Here is a 17,077-nt window from a genome sequence, read left to right as displayed (position 1 = left end):
CTCAAAAGGCCATCTAGCTGACTTTGATGCTGTAGACGTTTTATTAATTCTTAGTTTAGAAGCTGTTCCCATTTTTTATACAGTGGTAGTGCAGAAAATGAAATTCTGAGCATATTGTGTACATAATTTGTTCATTTTCCATCCTAAAATTTGGAATTTGAACTTGTTCACAATTCATCCTCTTCTAATGTTGCAGCATGTGAGGCTGTTGTCATGTACACAACACTCCATAAGCCATAGGAGCAGAATTAGGCCAAATACCCCATCAAATCTGCTGCACTATTACATTATGAATCAGGATTTATAATTTCTCTCAACCCCATTCTTCTCCCTGTAACCTTTGACACCTTTACAAATCAAGAACCTATCAACTTCCGCTTTAAATATACTCAGTGACTTGGCCTCCACAGATGCCTGTGGCAATGAATTCCACAGATTTGTTACCCTCTGGCTAAAGAAATTAGCCAAAGAACTGGCTAAAGAACTTTGTAAAGCCTCAGCATTACATCTTTGCTTTTATATTCTAGATCTCTCAAAATGAATGCTAACATCACATTTGCCTTCCTCACCAGTAGCTCAACCTGCAAGTTAACCTTTAGGGAATCCTGCACAAGTACTCCCAAGACCCTTACCTCTGATTTTTGATTTTTTGAATCTAGTGATTCTTGAAAGGTTGTTACTAATACCTCCACTTTCTCAGTGAGCTATCTCTTTTAGAACCCTGGGTTTTAGGGGGTATTTTGCAGTTATGTGAATATAGCAGATATTATTTCAAGCAAGAACCATTGTAACCAATTTTATTGTAAATTGCTTTCAGTAAACTAAAGTTAAAAGCCCACAGACTAAGAGATTTGATTTGCAAAATTGTAACACTGATATGTTTGCATATGCATTAGCCAATCATTAAAACAATTGGGTTGTATTAACTTGCTTGCATCAAACCAGTCAACTATGGGGTTAAGTAATTTGCACCGTTGTAAATAAATTCAGGGAAATAGTAAAGGTATTTGAACATTCAGATGCGTCTCCCACTGTAGATATGCAATTCAAAGGAACCACTAAAGTAAGTGATGTCATTGTAAGTATTGAAACTGTATGGCATCACCTATTGATCTTAAGGGTATAAAAATGTGATGCATTTTTGAGGTTGTGAGCCTCTACTGAGAGAGTTTCCAGAATGATGCTTGCTTGTTATGACGAATAAGGGCTTCTATATCACCAGCTTCAGTATCTCTCTGGTGACTTTGATCACAGACACAACCCTGGAGTGTAGTCCATTTGGCCTACCTTCTCCTTTCAGCTCCACCTTTAGACCTTTCAGCTTCCCAAGCATACCCTCATCAGTAACTGCAACTACACTCCCTTCTGCCCCCTGACGCTCTGCTAGTGTCTTCCACAGTGAAGACCGATGCAAAATAAGTTTGCCCACCATTTCTTTGTCGTTGTCCCCCCCACTACTACCTCTGCAGTGTAATTTTCGTGTGGTCCAATATCCACTCTTGCCTCTCTTTTACTCTTTAATTTTCACACATTAATTACTTACCAAATGAAATTGGAGTTAATGATCATGACTTATGGTCTTGGTTAAAAATCACTCCATTCAACGAGGATGTCATGCTAAACTTTATACGTATTACTTGGAACATTTTCATATGTCACCCATCGTACTCAGAAGTCATGCAGGTCAAAACCTCTGTGAACTGGAACTGTGGTCTTAGTGGTGCAACTGCTCATGGTACTTATGGCTATGAGGCATACTTAGCCTGCAATGATAGGGGACCTCAACCTTAGGAGAACTTTATGTCAATACTACTCCCTTCCTATTCATATTTCCCCTTCCTCCAACCTTGTTTTGCACCCTCTTCCCTCATCCGACCTCCTATCCACAGCAATCAGATCACTATCAGGGTGACCCATTTCTCACACATCTTGCAAGCATGCAAACAACAGTGGCTGTGAAGCACATGTCAGATGTTCAAGGAAGTAAAGCTATGATTGCAAATTCTTATGTTGTGATTGTTGTGACTGGGGACTTCTGATTTGCTGTTAACACCAGATGGAATGCTCATTTAATACACTAGGAAACCTAACACTTTGATATTATGATATTTTGTTTTGAGTTCCAGAAACAAATTGCCGGAAATACCCAGCATTTTGGAAAGCTAATCGAGATAATAGCTTAGGTAGATGGCTTCTGATCTAGGGAGAAAACTAAATTAATTTCACTTTCACAACACTACAAAGGTGGTCTAGTAATCAAACATTTAACAGCTTTTAAAAATTAAATATACAAATTAACTCTCTTAAACAAATTAGCAAATTAACTCGTAAATATCACAGTTACCTCTCTCAAGACTGTTTTCTCTAAATTCAGATGAATACAATCACTGAACTTATGCTGGGACTTTTGGGGATTTGACCTTTCCTTTGGACTATCAGAATCTCTTTCTCATCATCTCGTCCAAGCTGAGTTAGTTTCACTATTGATCTGTGAGTTGATTATAGTTTCTCATTCAACCACAGTCAACTTGCCCCACATACCATTATGATTTCCTCTATTGTGATTTAAGTCCCTGGTTTCAGATTAAATTACACAACTTTAATAGACAATGTCAAATTACCTGATTACTTTTGCCTACTTATTTCCATTTGTGTCATTAATTCAACTTTTATGGCGCTAATGTTGAGTGCAATTAGGTTTGTTTTGTTATGCTGTTACGCTATAACATTTATGCTATTAAGCACTTTTCGAATTTCTACTTACTTTGCTTCCCTCCCTTCTGAATTCACCCTGAGTTCACTTGCCTGAGCTAAACTAGATTAAACCCTCTCCATCAATCACAACAACGCCCCTGCAAGAATATTGCCCCAGACCTATAGAAACATTGAAAACCTACAGCACAATACAAGCCCTTCAGCCCACAAAGTTGTGCCAAACATATCCCTACCTTAGAAATTACTAGGCTTACCTATTACTAGGCCCTCTATTTTTCTAAGCTCCATGTACCTAATTAAAAGTCTCTTAAAAGACCCTATCATATCCGCTTCCACCAACATTGCGGGCAGCCCATTCCGTGCACTCACCACTCTCTGAGTAAAAAACTTACCCCTGACATCTCCTCTGTACCTACTTTATCATCAGAGCTATTCTGCCTCCTTTTTTTTAACCTCTATACTCTGAATTTTAACATATCCAATTTATAGAAGTCTCTCTTGCCCCAGAAATCTGAGGCTCTTCCTCCTGAGCCATGCCTCTACCAATCATTAATTTACTCTATCTTTCTACTTGTAAGTACATGCTATTGTGATGAATCTTGAGACTTCTGACATTGAGACCCTTATTTTAAATCCCTTTCCCAGTTTGCTTAAATCTACCCCCCAGGTCTTCTTCCTGTTTCTTCCTGTATCATTGGATAGGAAATGGACCAGAACTTCTGTTTTATCACAGTCTCATTTAGCATGATGTGCAAGAATCCATCCTTGATCCTGGAACCAGGATGGTGTATATTATTCCTGGCATCAGGTCGCACTCCAGCTATTGTTCTTGAATTTACCTGCACAACCCTAATCACTACCTCAGTACTGCAACACTCTAATCACTTTGACAACTTTGCACTACAATGCACTTTTTTTTGTTTTCTGAGTGTTCTTTCTTGTTTTTTTTTATAATTTAGGTTTCACTTATGTTTCTCTTGTAAATATTGTCTCTAACGCTTTCCACCTGTGATGCTGCTGCAGTAATTTTATTATTGTTCCCTTGCACACGTGCATTTGTGCATATGACAATCAACGTGACCTGAGGTGGAACAGGAGCTTAGCAATTAGTACAACACTTTACTGCACCAGCTGTAAGATCGAGGTTCGATTCCCGCTGCTGGCTGTAAGGAGTTCGTACGTTCTCCCCATGATCATGTGGGTTTCTTCCGGTTGCTCTGGTTTTCTCCCACATTCCAACAACATATGAAGGCATTCCTGTACTAGCTGCCTGCATCTCCCAGTTTGCCTGGCAGTTCAGTCTGTACGCTCTTAAGGTCCAGTGTAACCACTTCTCTGCACTTACAGTCCAGCCACCACGCAGGCTCCAAATCCCAGAGTTCAAGGCGCTGCAGCTGGAGATGTGTAAGATCACACGAATCAGAAGCAGGAGTCAGCCGTTTGACCAGTCGAGCTTGTTCAGCCATTGGCGCCACAGTAGCATAGCAGTTAGTGCAACACTATAACAACACAGGGGTGTCAGAGTTTGGAGTTCAATTCTGGCTTTATTTATAAAGAGTTTGTACGTTCTCCATGTGACTGCATGGGTTTCCTCCGGGTGCTCTGGTTTCCTCCCACATTCCAAAGACATATTGGTTTGTAGGTTAATTTTATTTATTTATTGAGATACAGTGTGAAATAGGCCCTTCTGGCCTTTCAAGCTGCACCGCCCAGCAACCCCCAGTTTAATCCTGGCCTAATCATGGAACTATTTACAATGACCAATTAATCTACCAACCTGTGCGTCTTTGAACTGTGGGAGGAAACTGGAGCTCCTGGAGGAAACCCACGTGGTCACGGGGATAACATACAAACTCCTTACAGGCAGCTGCAGGAATTGAACCCAGGTCACTGGTATTGTAAAGTGTTGTGCTATCCTCTACACTACTGTGCTGCCCTATTGGTCAGTGTAAATTGCCCTGTAATTAGGCTAGTGTTAAATGGATGGATTGCTGGTTGGCATTGCTTGTTGGACCAAAAGGGCCTGTTCCACACTGTATCTCTATATAAATAAATAAATCAGAGCATGGCTGATCAATTTTTGACCTCAACACCACTTTTCTACTCTCCCATTTCCTGAGTCTCCCTTACATTTTAAGATCAATTCTATGCTCTAATGATTGAAGCCTAATTTTCTCACGCTTATATCACACCTTGCTTCAACCTTTCTTTATTCCAGGAATTAACCTAGTGAACCTTCTCTACACTGCCTCCAGTACAACTACCTCCAGGCAGCACCGACGCCAGAGATTCTACCTCAGAGCACCAGTGATGCTGATCTGACCCTGACTGCCGAGGTCGAGTTTTATGAGAGATTTATCTCTGCTGTCAGGGCTGCCTGGATATAGTTTTATTGGAGGGAGTGTATAGGTTGTTCCCTGGAATAAAGAAAGGTTGAAGGAAGATGTGAAGGAAGCAAGATTCAAGATTATTTAAAAACACAAACACGAGGAAATCTGCAGATGCTGGAAATTCAAGCAAAACACACAAAATGCAGGTGGAACGCAGCAGGCCAGGCAGCATCTATAGGGAGAAGCACTGTCAACGTTTCGGTTGCCACCTCCAACGGGATCCCACTACGAAGCACATCTTTCCCTCCTCCCCTCTTTCTGCTTTCCGCAGGGATCCCTATGCAACTCCCTTGTCCATTCGTCCCCCCCACCCCATCCCTTCCCACCGATCTCCCTCCTGGCACTTATCCTTGGAAGCAGAACAAGTGCTACACCTGCCCTTACACCTCCTTCCTCATCACCATTCTGGGCCCCAGACAGTCCTTCCAGGTGAGGTGACACTTCACCTGTGAGTCGGCTGGTGTGGTATACTGCGTCCGGTGCTCCTGGTGAGACCCGACACAGACTGGGAGACCGTTTCACTAAACACCTACGCTCGGTCCACCAGAGAAAGCAGGGTCTCCCAGTGGCCACACATTTTAATTCCACGTCCCATTCCCATTCTGATATGTCTATCCATGGCCTCCTCTACTGTCAAGATGAAGCCACACTCAGGTTGGAGGAACAACACCTTATATACTGGCTGGGTAGCCTCCAACCTGATGGCATGAACATTGACTTCTCTAACTTCCATTAATGCCCCCCTCCCCTTCTTACCCCATCCCTTATTTATTTATTTGTTTATTTTCCCCTCCCTTTTTTTCTCTCTCTCTCTCTGCCCCTCTCACAATCACTCCTTGCCTGTTTTCCATCTCTCTCTGGTGCTCCCCTCCCCCTTTCTTTCTCCCTAGGCCTCCTGTCCCATGATCCTCTCCCTTCTCCAGCTCTGTATCCCTTTTGTCAATCACCTTTCTGACTCTCAGCTTCACCCCATCCCCTCCGGTCTTCTCCTATCATTTCGCATTTCCCCCTCCCCCAACTACTTTCAAATCTCTTACTATCTTTCCTTTCAGTTAGTCCTGACAAAGGGTCTCGGACCGAAATGTGGACTGTACTTCTCCCTTTAGATGCTGCCTGGCCTGCTGTGTTCCACCAGCATTTTGTGTGTGTTTCAAGATTATTTATTGTCATTCTTCAGTACACCAGTGTAAAAGAGGACAAAATGACTGTTACACTGGATCCAATGCAGCATAACATTAAAAAGTATAAAAACACAATAGATATAAATATTAAAACAATCATATAAAACAATGTATAAGTAACTGTAAAGAGGCAGTGCAACAGGAGGATAAAGGGTGACAAGGAGCTCTGGAGCGGAGTAGCTGACATGGTGGGGTGTGGTGTGGCGGGTGGTGAGTAAATAGGTGGGGACATTGATCAGCCTGATGACTTGTGGGAAACAACTGTTTTGAGTCTAATGTGGATACTGCATTGCCACTTTCTTGTTGGGAGTGGGACAAACAGTCCATAAGCAGGATATGAGCAGATTAGGCTTCGATTTTTGAGCATAAGATTGAGATACAACTGTCAGGGTTGGTGAGGAGGTGAAAGAGGGATTTCATTAGTTGGGCTGATGATTTTGGTTCAAGACCGCACTACAAGCAAGATTGGTGGGTGAGGACTAATATTGAAATTCATATGTGTAGAGCACATTTGCACACACGGAACCAACCTTGGTCTCTGGACATTTTAAATCGTTAGAGTGGAGACAGAAACGCGTGTGACACGATGGATTTTCTCACCAATATCTAGTCATTAGCACATTGATGCTTGTGAAATTTTGTTCTGCACAGAGGGCAGAATGGCAGTGAACAGCTCCTTCATTGGCTATGAAGTGCTTCAGGACATCCTGAGAATTACCGTTTACATCGCCAGCTCTTTATTCTGGCTGCTTTCAGTCTGATTTTCCTGCGTCTACAGCAGCATAATTGAGTTGTCATTTTGAGCTACCGTGGGGGAGGGGGGTGAGGTGGTCTGAGATTATATCCCAGCCGCTAGCAGAAGTGTAAATGGGGTTAATGTAAACTATAGTCACCACGGCCATAGTAGGCTGTAGGGCCTATTTTGGAGCTGTAAACTCTCTCTAAACCCCTTTGTTTCAGCAACAAAGAAAACAAATAAACTTATTTTCTCTGATAACGAAGTAGTATTTAATACCGTATCTGTGATAATAAATAATTGGGATCGAAGATCAAGCCATTCTACGGTACGAGAGACAATATCCCTTTAAAGCTGCTTGGAGTGAAGCTGACTCCACCCCTTGCCTGTTCTTCCTGTATTCTCGTGTGACAGAGGTTGGTGGGTATGGTCTGCAGGCCTTTCTCCTGAGTAGTTCACAGTTTTAGGGGGGGTTGTTTGAATTGTGATTACTGTTATCAATACTGATTCGATTAAGTATCCTGTACGTAGTCAGTGCGTTTCTTGCCGCTGGTGTATTTGTTTTCCGAGTAACAATGCAAGTCAGTGCTGTCTGGGTGATGAGTACAACCTAAATTGTGAATGTTAAATGTCCTTTAAACAGCATTACACCAAATGAAGAGTTAATTTAAGTTGATGAAGAGTGGCTGAGTTAAATCCTCAGTTGCTTACAAGGTTTTGAGTGATGTTAGAAACGTAATGATCATAAATTGCAAGTCAACTCTATACGTGGTGGGTTGCAGTAGGTTTCATTAATGCACCTATGGGTTTGCAGAATGACACACGGCAGCTCTGAATACTAAAGATAAGGTTTTTGCGTTGTTTGAAGGGCTTTAAAATTTGATATGTGAAGTCTGCTGACGGTGTCTCGTGTTTCTAGGCCGCCTTCCCGACCAACAGGCTACAGTGTAAACAATGGGAATGAATGCCAGCCAAGGCCAATACCAGGAGGGTGAGCAGTCTCGCTTCCTTAACTGGAATGGCAATGACAAAACATCGCCACCATGTTCAGATCACTGGCTGTGATGGCTTTCCTCACCGCTACGTCCAAATCCCAACTTTTGAACATTTTCAATTATGTTTTAACATTGTTCATAGAACAGTGTGGTACAGGAATAGGCTGTTTGGCCCATACTTTTGGCTAATTAAATGCCAACAAATCCCTTATTGCATACACAATGTCCTTATCACTGCATTCTCTGCACATTCATGTGTCTCCCCAAAAGCCTCTTAAACACCTCCATCATATCTGCCTCCACCTCCATCCCCAGGCAGTGCAATCCAGACTCATCATTCTCTATGAAAAAAAACTTATGCACAGTTTTCCTTTAAATTCACCCCTTCACTTTTGTTATGCTTTGTAACTCCAGAAACTAATTGAAAGCAAAACACAAGAGCCCGGAATACCTGTGTACTTCCTTTTCTTTTGTGAGGCACTTGCATACGATATGGTGGTGTACTGACATATGCTATTCACATACTTAATACATTTCACCCATAATGAAGTATGTGAACAACAAAGGGTGCTTAGTCAATCAGTATATTTACAACATTACTCAAATTTTACAGAAATATTAAATACACACCGCACATCCCTGCTTAGCTATAAACTCCAACTCAATAAAGAATGCATCTCAACTCAAATATGTAAAGTATTGCTCCCTCGTCATCTTAACTACACAGTATATTCTATAATACAACTACTATATAAACATCCAGAGCTTAGTAAATTTTAAGTTGTCCCAGTCAGGCCTAGTGATTTAATCGTTGTGGAGGATTTCTTACTCTGGTGAGATAACGTCTTTCCTGATGGTGGAGGGGGTGGTCACTCTGCTTGGTAGGTGAGACTTGTGGCTGTGAAACAATCTCAGGTTCTGGGGCCTCCTCCGTGGTGATTGTAGGACTTGACACTGGGACTGCAGGAAATAGTCTAACAGCTACGGACACCTTTCTTCTCTAACAGTTGACTCTGCTCTCCTCAGTTGATCCATGTGTTATCTCCAGGTGAGATCAGATGCAATTTCTACTGTGTAGGAGACTGGTCTAGTTCTGTCATTAATCTTTCCACGTACCCACTTTTGATCAACTCTGTAGTCCCTCACCAGGACTGCTTGTCCAGGAGTGAAACATCGAACCTTCTTGCTTGAGGAGCCCTCAATTTGCCTCAGCTCTTTGTCCTGCGTACTCTTTCTGAGATTGGGTTTGAGGAGATCCAAGTGTGGGCACAAGGGACAACCCAGGAGCAGCATAGCTAGTGAGTTGTTGGTTGTGGAGTGTGCTGCATTGTGATACGCAAGGAGGAAATTGGTGAGTCTGATTCAGTGTCGGTGTAGTGTGTTCTGCTGACAGTGCATTCTTTAGACTCTGGACAAACCTTTCTGCCAAACCATTTGTAGCTGGATGGTATGGTGCAGATGTAATATGTGTTATTACATTCATTTTCGGGAATGACTGGAACTGTTCCACAACAAACGGTGTCCATCATCACTGGCTAAGTGTTCTGGAACACCAGTCCTTGAGAAGAGGCTTCTCAACACGTCAACAGTGTACACGCTGTGGTGGAGGCTATTGGGACACTCCTGGTCACTTTGTAGCTGCATTCACTACTATCAAGAAATTTGTTCCCATGAATGGTCCGGTGAAAACCACATGAATCCTCTGACAGGGCTATGCAGACCATTTCCAGGGATGGAGAGGCACTGTTCTTGGCATCCCGAACAGTGCATGGCAAGCTGCTCAATCTGCTGATCTATCCCAGGCCACCAGACAAAGGTTCAAGCTACCACTTTCATTTTGACCACACCTAGATAATTGGCATGTAGCTCCTCCAACACTTTAGCAAAGGTTGGATTTTACATCAACCCTCAATCCCCATATAAGGCAAACCCCGTCAAGGGCAAGTTCATCCTGGTGCTGGTAAAAATGGGGAACTGGAATTTCTGCTGCACATTTCTGCCATCTTGGTTTGCCATGTAGATTTGCAATAGTGTGGGGTCTTTTCTGGTTTCCCTTTCGATCTTCTCTGCTGTAATAGGGAGACTATCTATTTGCATTAGGGAGAATACATCAAGAGGAGTGTCCTCTTTTGTAAATATTTTAGGGATTTCCTTTTCCAAGGGTAAACAGGACAATCCATCAGCTTTTCCATGATTAGTTGTCCGCTTGAATTTGATCTTGTAATTGTGTTCTCCAAGAAACAGAGCCCATCTCTGCATTCGTGCTGCTGCTGTGAGTGGAACACCCTTTTGTGGATTGAAAATGGACACTCGTGGTTGATGATCAGTAACGAGTGTCAACTCTTTCTTATAAAATTACTGGTTGAAAAGTTTTACACACCAAACCAGGCTCAAGGCCTCTGTCAATTTGTGCATTATTTTTCTCTGTAGCAGTAAGGGAACATGATGCATAGGCTGTGGGGCATTCACTTCCATAACATGTGACATGACTGCACCTGTACCACAAGGCGTAACGTCACAGACAAGCTTCACTGGACGATGTGGATCATAATGTGTGAGTACAGTGTCTGACATCACCGTTTCCTTTACCTTTTGGAAAGACACCTCACACTGCTTTGTCCATTGCCATTTCTTCCCGATCTGTAGTAATGAGTTCAAGGGGTGGAGCACAGTAGCCAGGATGGGCAGCGAACCATTATAGTAATTGACAAATCCTAAAAAGAACTGCAACTCTCACACATCCTTTGGCCTTGGAGCATCCGCCAGTGCCTGAATATTTTTCAGCATACTTATGTATTCTTTGTGTGTTGGTGGTGTGATCACATTAAGTGATGCTTGGTTTAAAAAAATTACACTTGCCACATCATGCTCTGAGCACATAATCTTCTGATCATTTGAACACTGTCTAGAGATTTTGGGGATGCTCCTTGTCATCGTCACCAGTAACACTGTGTCCATAGCTTTCTGCCAGAGCACAGGTGCAGATGTCACTCCAAAAATAAGCCTATTGCAGCAATAAAAACCTTTGTGAGTGTTTATGGTGAGAAACATTTTGGTCTCTTCCACCATTTCCATCTGCAGGTAGGCCTCAGCCAACTCACTTTACTGAAGTGTTTCCTTCCAGAAAGGTTTGCAAAGATATCTTCAATTCTGGACAGAGAGTATTCATCTACTTTCAGTACTGAGTTGATGGTGACCTTCAAATCACCACAGATCCTGACAGACCCATCCGTCTTGGCTGCTGGGACCACTGGCATTACCCATGGGCTCCACTCAACCTTGAAAGAATTCCGTCAATCTCAATGCAATCTAGTCCACTGGCTACTTAGTCACAGGGACCAAAAGGCTTTGTAAATCTTTGGTGTGGCATTTTCATTTAGCACTACGTATTTTACCCTTGGTATGTTTGATTTTCCAATGCCATCCTTGAACACTGCCGTGGCATCATCCAGTACCTTTCTTAATTCACTTTCAGTTGACTGTATTGCAGGGGATGTGGCATGCTTATATGGTGGAAAGATCTCTAATCGAGTTGTACTTGTCTCAGCCAATCACAGCCCCACATGCAAGCACAAGTGGCTTGTTGTTTGTTGCATTTCACTGTTATGAATGTCATTCCCCCAGGAGTTATCTTTCCCAAGATAAGTTCTTGGATATCTGCAGGCTTCAGCATCTTTGAAATGCCATTCAAACTCATTTCATGCAATGACTGAAACAGCCAAGGCAGTGTGCATTTCCATTTCAACTAATTTGCCATTTACTTTTGGTATAAGCCATATTGCTTGTCTGAAGGGTTTTGGCCCAAAACATCGATTTTACTCTTTTTCATAGATGCTGCCTGGCCTGCTGAGTTCTTCTAGCATTTTGTGGGTGTTGCCTGTTTCTTGTTGGTTTTCACAATGTAAATCTTCAGGCTACTCAGTCCTGTTTCACTCTCATCATTGTCAGATTTTTCGTCAATAGCATGTGGATTTCTGCTTTAAAAAAAGATCATTATTCTCCTTACTCACTATTAATGGACCAGTGGCCGTACTTGTTGCTTGTTAAGTTTGTCTCTTTTTTACCTTTTTTTAAACTTGCACGTCTCCCTCCCCTTACGAATTAAAAAAAAACGTACTGCGCTTCAACAGAGTCATCTCGGGTTCATTTTAAAACTTCCTTGTCACCACTGTTATGTTTTGTAACTCCGGAAATGAACCTAATTTAAAGAAAAACATGGAAATCTGGAATACTTGTGTACTTCATTTCCTTTAGTGGGGTGCTCATGTATGACGTGACATACTAACGTATGCCATTCATGAATACACTGTATAACCCATAGTAAATTATGTAAACTAACAAAGAATGCTTACTCAAGCAAAATATATACAATACCAGTCAGATATTACTGAAGTGTTGAATACACTACAACCTTAAATAATACCTTCTAGTATCAGAAGGATTCCTCTCTCTTTCCCCTCTTAATTAAATAATGAACTTAATTGTTTCTGTTGTCTTCCTCATCCAGCATCCTTACTTCACCACAATCCATTCTGGTTTGTGGTAACATTTGCATCCCACCCACAGAATCCCACCCTCAGCAGGCTGAGGCATGCTGCTGGCCAGCAGGCGATCGCTCAGATAGCCTCCAGCCACTGGCAACATGCACTGAAATGAGATTCTGATGTCCACACCTGTGCATGGCAAAGGAAATGTTGGGAGTGCAGAGCAAGTCAGGTGCGGATCCTCTGCCCTCTCACTTTGTCCATAGTCTGACCATCGAGTCCACCTATGTTAAATGAATTGCTGAATTAAGGGGATGGATAAGGTGTGCATCAGTCCCCCCCTGCTCTTCTCTAGCCCAGCATAATGCAGGATATCCTTCTCTGTATTCCCACACCTTCAGATCTTGTTTTGGGTCAGAGATTTTCCCCAAGCCTCCCCCCCCCCCCCCCCCCACCACCCAGCTCAAAAACATAAAAAGCAGGAACAGGAGGATGCTATTCAGCTCATTGAACATCTTCCACTTTTCAGTAATATCACAGATGATCTAATCTTGCCCTTAGTCCCTTTGTAGGTCAAGGTAGGTCAAGTATCTCTATTGTGACTATATCCAATGTCTCTGCCTGCACTGCTCTCTTGGGTAGAGAATTCCAAGAAGCCGCAATGTTCTGAGTAAAGAAATTCCTCTTCATGTTTTTCTCAAATGGACACCCCTCAACATTCTCTTAACACTCTCCTTCAGCATTTTATACATTTCAGTAAGATCACTTGTATGTTCCTGAATTCGTGATAATAATCCTAGCGTAGCTGTTAGTGCATCGATTAATGGCACCAGTGATCACGAAGCGAGGTTCAATTCCCGCTGCTGCCTGTAAGGAGTTGGTACGTTCTCGTTGTCATGGTGAGGGTTTCCTCTGGGTGCTTTGGTTTCCTCTCACATTCCAAACACATATGGTTAGGGTTCGTGAGTCATGGCCTTGCTATGTTGGTGCCAGAAGTGTGGCACAGTCCTTACTGATTTGATTTGACATAAAACCATGCATTTCACTGTATGTTTCAATTGACATATGACCAGTAAAGTTAATCTTTATCTTTAATTTTTAACTTACCTCAACTTGCTTTATACCTCGACCCTTCTGTCCCAGGAATCAAGATGGGACCCTTTTCTGTGCTGTTTGCAAATTTAAGACATCCTTTCTGAAATACAGAAGCCAATACTATATACAATGTTGTAGGAGATAATCTCATCAGGGAAGTTGCATCAAAATGCCCTCCTCTTAGAATTTCTATTTCTTATTAGAAAGGCAAAAAATCTTATCAGCTTTTCTAATTACTAGCTGTAGCTGCATGCCACATGCACTTGGATCCTCAACATTTTGTAGTCTCAGATTGTTTAAATAATTGTTAGTTTTTTCATTTAGAAGCAAATAATCCCACATTTTTGTACATTATATTCCATCTCCAACTTCTTGCCCACATAATTAACTCAACTAAACCTTTCACAGGGTCGTTGTGTTGTTCTCACAAATTGCCAACCCGTTATCTTTGTAACATCGGCAAATCTGGCTGCACTCTTTTCAGTCCCTTTATCCAAGTTATTAATGAGGACTGTGAACAATTGAGGCTCCAGCACTGACCCCTGTGGCACCTACTGATTATTTACTAACAATCTGAAAACCAGCCATTGATCCAGCTTTATTCTGTGATGCAGTTCTTGACTTTGAGATTAGGCAGAAAAAGTAAATTGAATTATTTATTATGTTCTTAATGAATTAAATAGTTCTTAGTATTTTGATGTTTAATTAATTTTATTTGCTTTCATATTTGAAGTATTTATTGCATTTAATTGTCTTTAAATGCCTGATCATGGGAAAGAGTTTAAAAAGTGTTAAAAATCACGTTCCTTTGACATAGACTGTGCCGAAAGTATTGCTTCATGCTATGAGAGAATTCCAGGGGCAAGATATACCGTGAGGCCTACAGGTAGCTCTGGCTTAGCTGTGCCTCACTTGGACTTCTCCCAGGTCAGTTGGCCCTTTTTACTCTACACAGACTGACATAGGTGGGTGGAGATTGGGGAGGGTGGGGGAGGTTGGGTGGAAAGTGTAGGCTTTGGACAGGACCCAGCAGGACTTAGGACTTTGAACATAAAACATAGAACAGAATGACACAGTACAGGCCCTTCTAACCCTTTCCTTTCACATAGCCCTCTTTGTTTTTTATTTCATCCATGTGTCTGTAGAACATAGAACAGTACAGGCATAAAATGACTTGGCCTAACTCCCACCCCCAGCCTCTCTTCCATTGTTAGAGCAATGAGTTCTGTGAGTTGCTGTATTAGTATAAGACATTGATAAAATAAGTGTTTAAAATCATATGTCCTCTTTGATTATCACCTGATGAAATTTGGAAACCAAATGGGCAGTGTGTATGCTTTCTCTACAGGGAAGTTGAATATTAACTGATGGATTAGGTTGTCCATGAAACAATCAATATGATATCCCCTCTAGGTATCTATTACCTTCCAATTAATGGCTTATTTGCCATTTAGCATGTTTATTTATAGTCTAATATACCATCCCTGTCTGCCAGGAAAGTCTTCAATTTCGGGCCTTGCCATCCACAATGCCAGAAGTGAGTGAGGGGGTGAACAGTGATGATTTACTCAGTTGGAAATCTTGTTGGCAGCTCTTGTATTTCTTGTCTACAACCAGTAACAATATCACTTTCCTATTCCTGTGTGTACTCTAACAAACTTGTGCAGCATTAATCTATTTATTGTTGCCATAGCTTCTACTCACAAATGTCTTCGTTGAACTCTGACTCTAAACTCAACTCGCTCTGCACTCAAAGGTTACGGGAAGAAGGCAGGAGAGTAGGGTTGAGAGGGATAATAGATCAGCCACGATCAAAGCTGGAGTAGACTCAATGGGCCGAATGGTCTAATTCTGCTCCTGTGCCTCTTGGTCAATCAAAGCAGGTGATCATCCTTGTCCACAGTTCCTTTGCAAACTGATATTTAAGTATTACTGTCCTGTAATGTTTATATCACGTTTTCCTTGAAAATTCTTATTTAATATTACAAAGATCACTCACATGTCAGTCTGATTGATGTAACCCGCCTCCTCAGTTTGAAGGTGACACCTCTATACTGTTTGCTTTAGCAAGCCCATGCACTGCTCCATGTTTGACTATTAGCAAAGCAATATAGTTTGAGTGAGAAGTTAGAGCTTATCAGCATTCTGAAAAGTTATTGAATGGGTTTTACTACTTCCAAAGGGGACACAAGACACACCTGAACATCTTTGATACTTATGTAGTGACTTAAAAATCTTGACATTCATACCACAGAGTTAAAAGAACAACACAGTTAACTTCCTGCTTCTCTTTGTGTGAGTAGGTTTAGGATTTCTCTCTGTTATATCCGAAAAGTCTATCACATTGCCCTCTCATCTTCATGCCAGCCGTGATAGATATTTGGGTCAATGTTTGCTTTGTTGGTTTGCTAGGAGCACACTCAGAGTCATAGAGCACTACAGCACAGAAGCAGGTCTTTCAGCCCATCTAGTCTGTGCCAAACTCTTACTCTGCCTGGTTTCATTGATCTAGCCCTCCCATATTTGCTGAAGGTTGACTAGAGTCTTTTAAGAGCTCGTTGTGTGTGAACCCACGGATGGAGGTGTCGGTAGTACCACTTTGTATTTTGCGGCCATAGTTCGCCTTGTTATATGTAAAATTGTGTCAAGCTCTGTGCTTGTGAGTAGCCCATGTGCTGTGACAGAGAGAACCCCTGCAGAAATGTATGTGCAGGCAATCTGTTGTGTGGCCAAAGCACTCTGGTCTTTAGCATGAAGCTGTTCCATTTGAGGGTATCCAGCCCAAGTTTAATTATTTTGCAGTTCCTTACGTTATAACTCATTGACCAAATGTGTTTTGGGCCCTGAACTAAGGATATTTGCCATATGACAAACACTATCCACTTTTATTACTCCTAACCTTCACTGGAAAAATTATTAGTATGGTCACTTGTACACCATGACATGTTGTATCTGATTTGATTATGAAACCAGTCAATCAAGCTGATTTGAATATGAAAAGTCAGTCAAGCTGATTTGATTATGCAGTTGAACTAAGAAACTGGTGTGATCATGAAGCTTGTATCTTCCAGAGCTTATCTCATTGACTGTTCATATTCAGATTTGGATTTATTTATTTATATGTATGTAGTGTCTGTGCCCCCAATTTACCCCCATTCGTCAAGGTTGATCCGCTGTCGCCCCGCCAATAGTGCAATACTTCGGTGTAAATACGGTGTAATGCCCCCCCAGTACACGCTTGCAACACGAATATCAAACAATACACCACAGGCGAGTAAATAATTACAACTTCATAGCTATTTCTTAGTGATGGGTTAGTAGAAACAGATAACCTAAAGGCACCAAATCAGTAAGTTTATCAGTTTTTGCACATAATATTTTAATACTTTGGAACTCACGCCTCCGGTTCCATCCACAACGACCTTCCACGCCTTTGGCCACCGTCCGAACCGCTGACGTCCAGTATCCACCGCCCTGGAAC

General features: G+C 41.9%; 1 protein-coding gene across 1 annotated transcript in view; it reads left to right on the top strand.

The window, feature by feature from the left end:
- The first annotated feature begins 7,807 nt into the window (after positions 1–7,807).
- LOC132384921 (acyl-CoA-binding domain-containing protein 5-like) overlaps positions 7,808–17,077 on the top strand; it is a 90,499-nt gene continuing 81,229 nt past the window's right edge. The window contains exon 1 of the mRNA XM_059956560.1: positions 7,808–8,013. The gene's annotated coding sequence lies outside the window, so the exon portion shown is untranslated. The remainder of the gene's footprint in view (positions 8,014–17,077) is intronic.

Source organism: Hypanus sabinus, chromosome X1 (assembly GCF_030144855.1).
Source record: "Hypanus sabinus isolate sHypSab1 chromosome X1, sHypSab1.hap1, whole genome shotgun sequence".
Lineage (NCBI taxonomy): Eukaryota > Metazoa > Chordata > Chondrichthyes > Myliobatiformes > Dasyatidae > Hypanus > Hypanus sabinus.
Note: the sequence above shows the minus strand (reverse complement) of the source record. Positions and strands in the feature narration are given on the sequence as shown.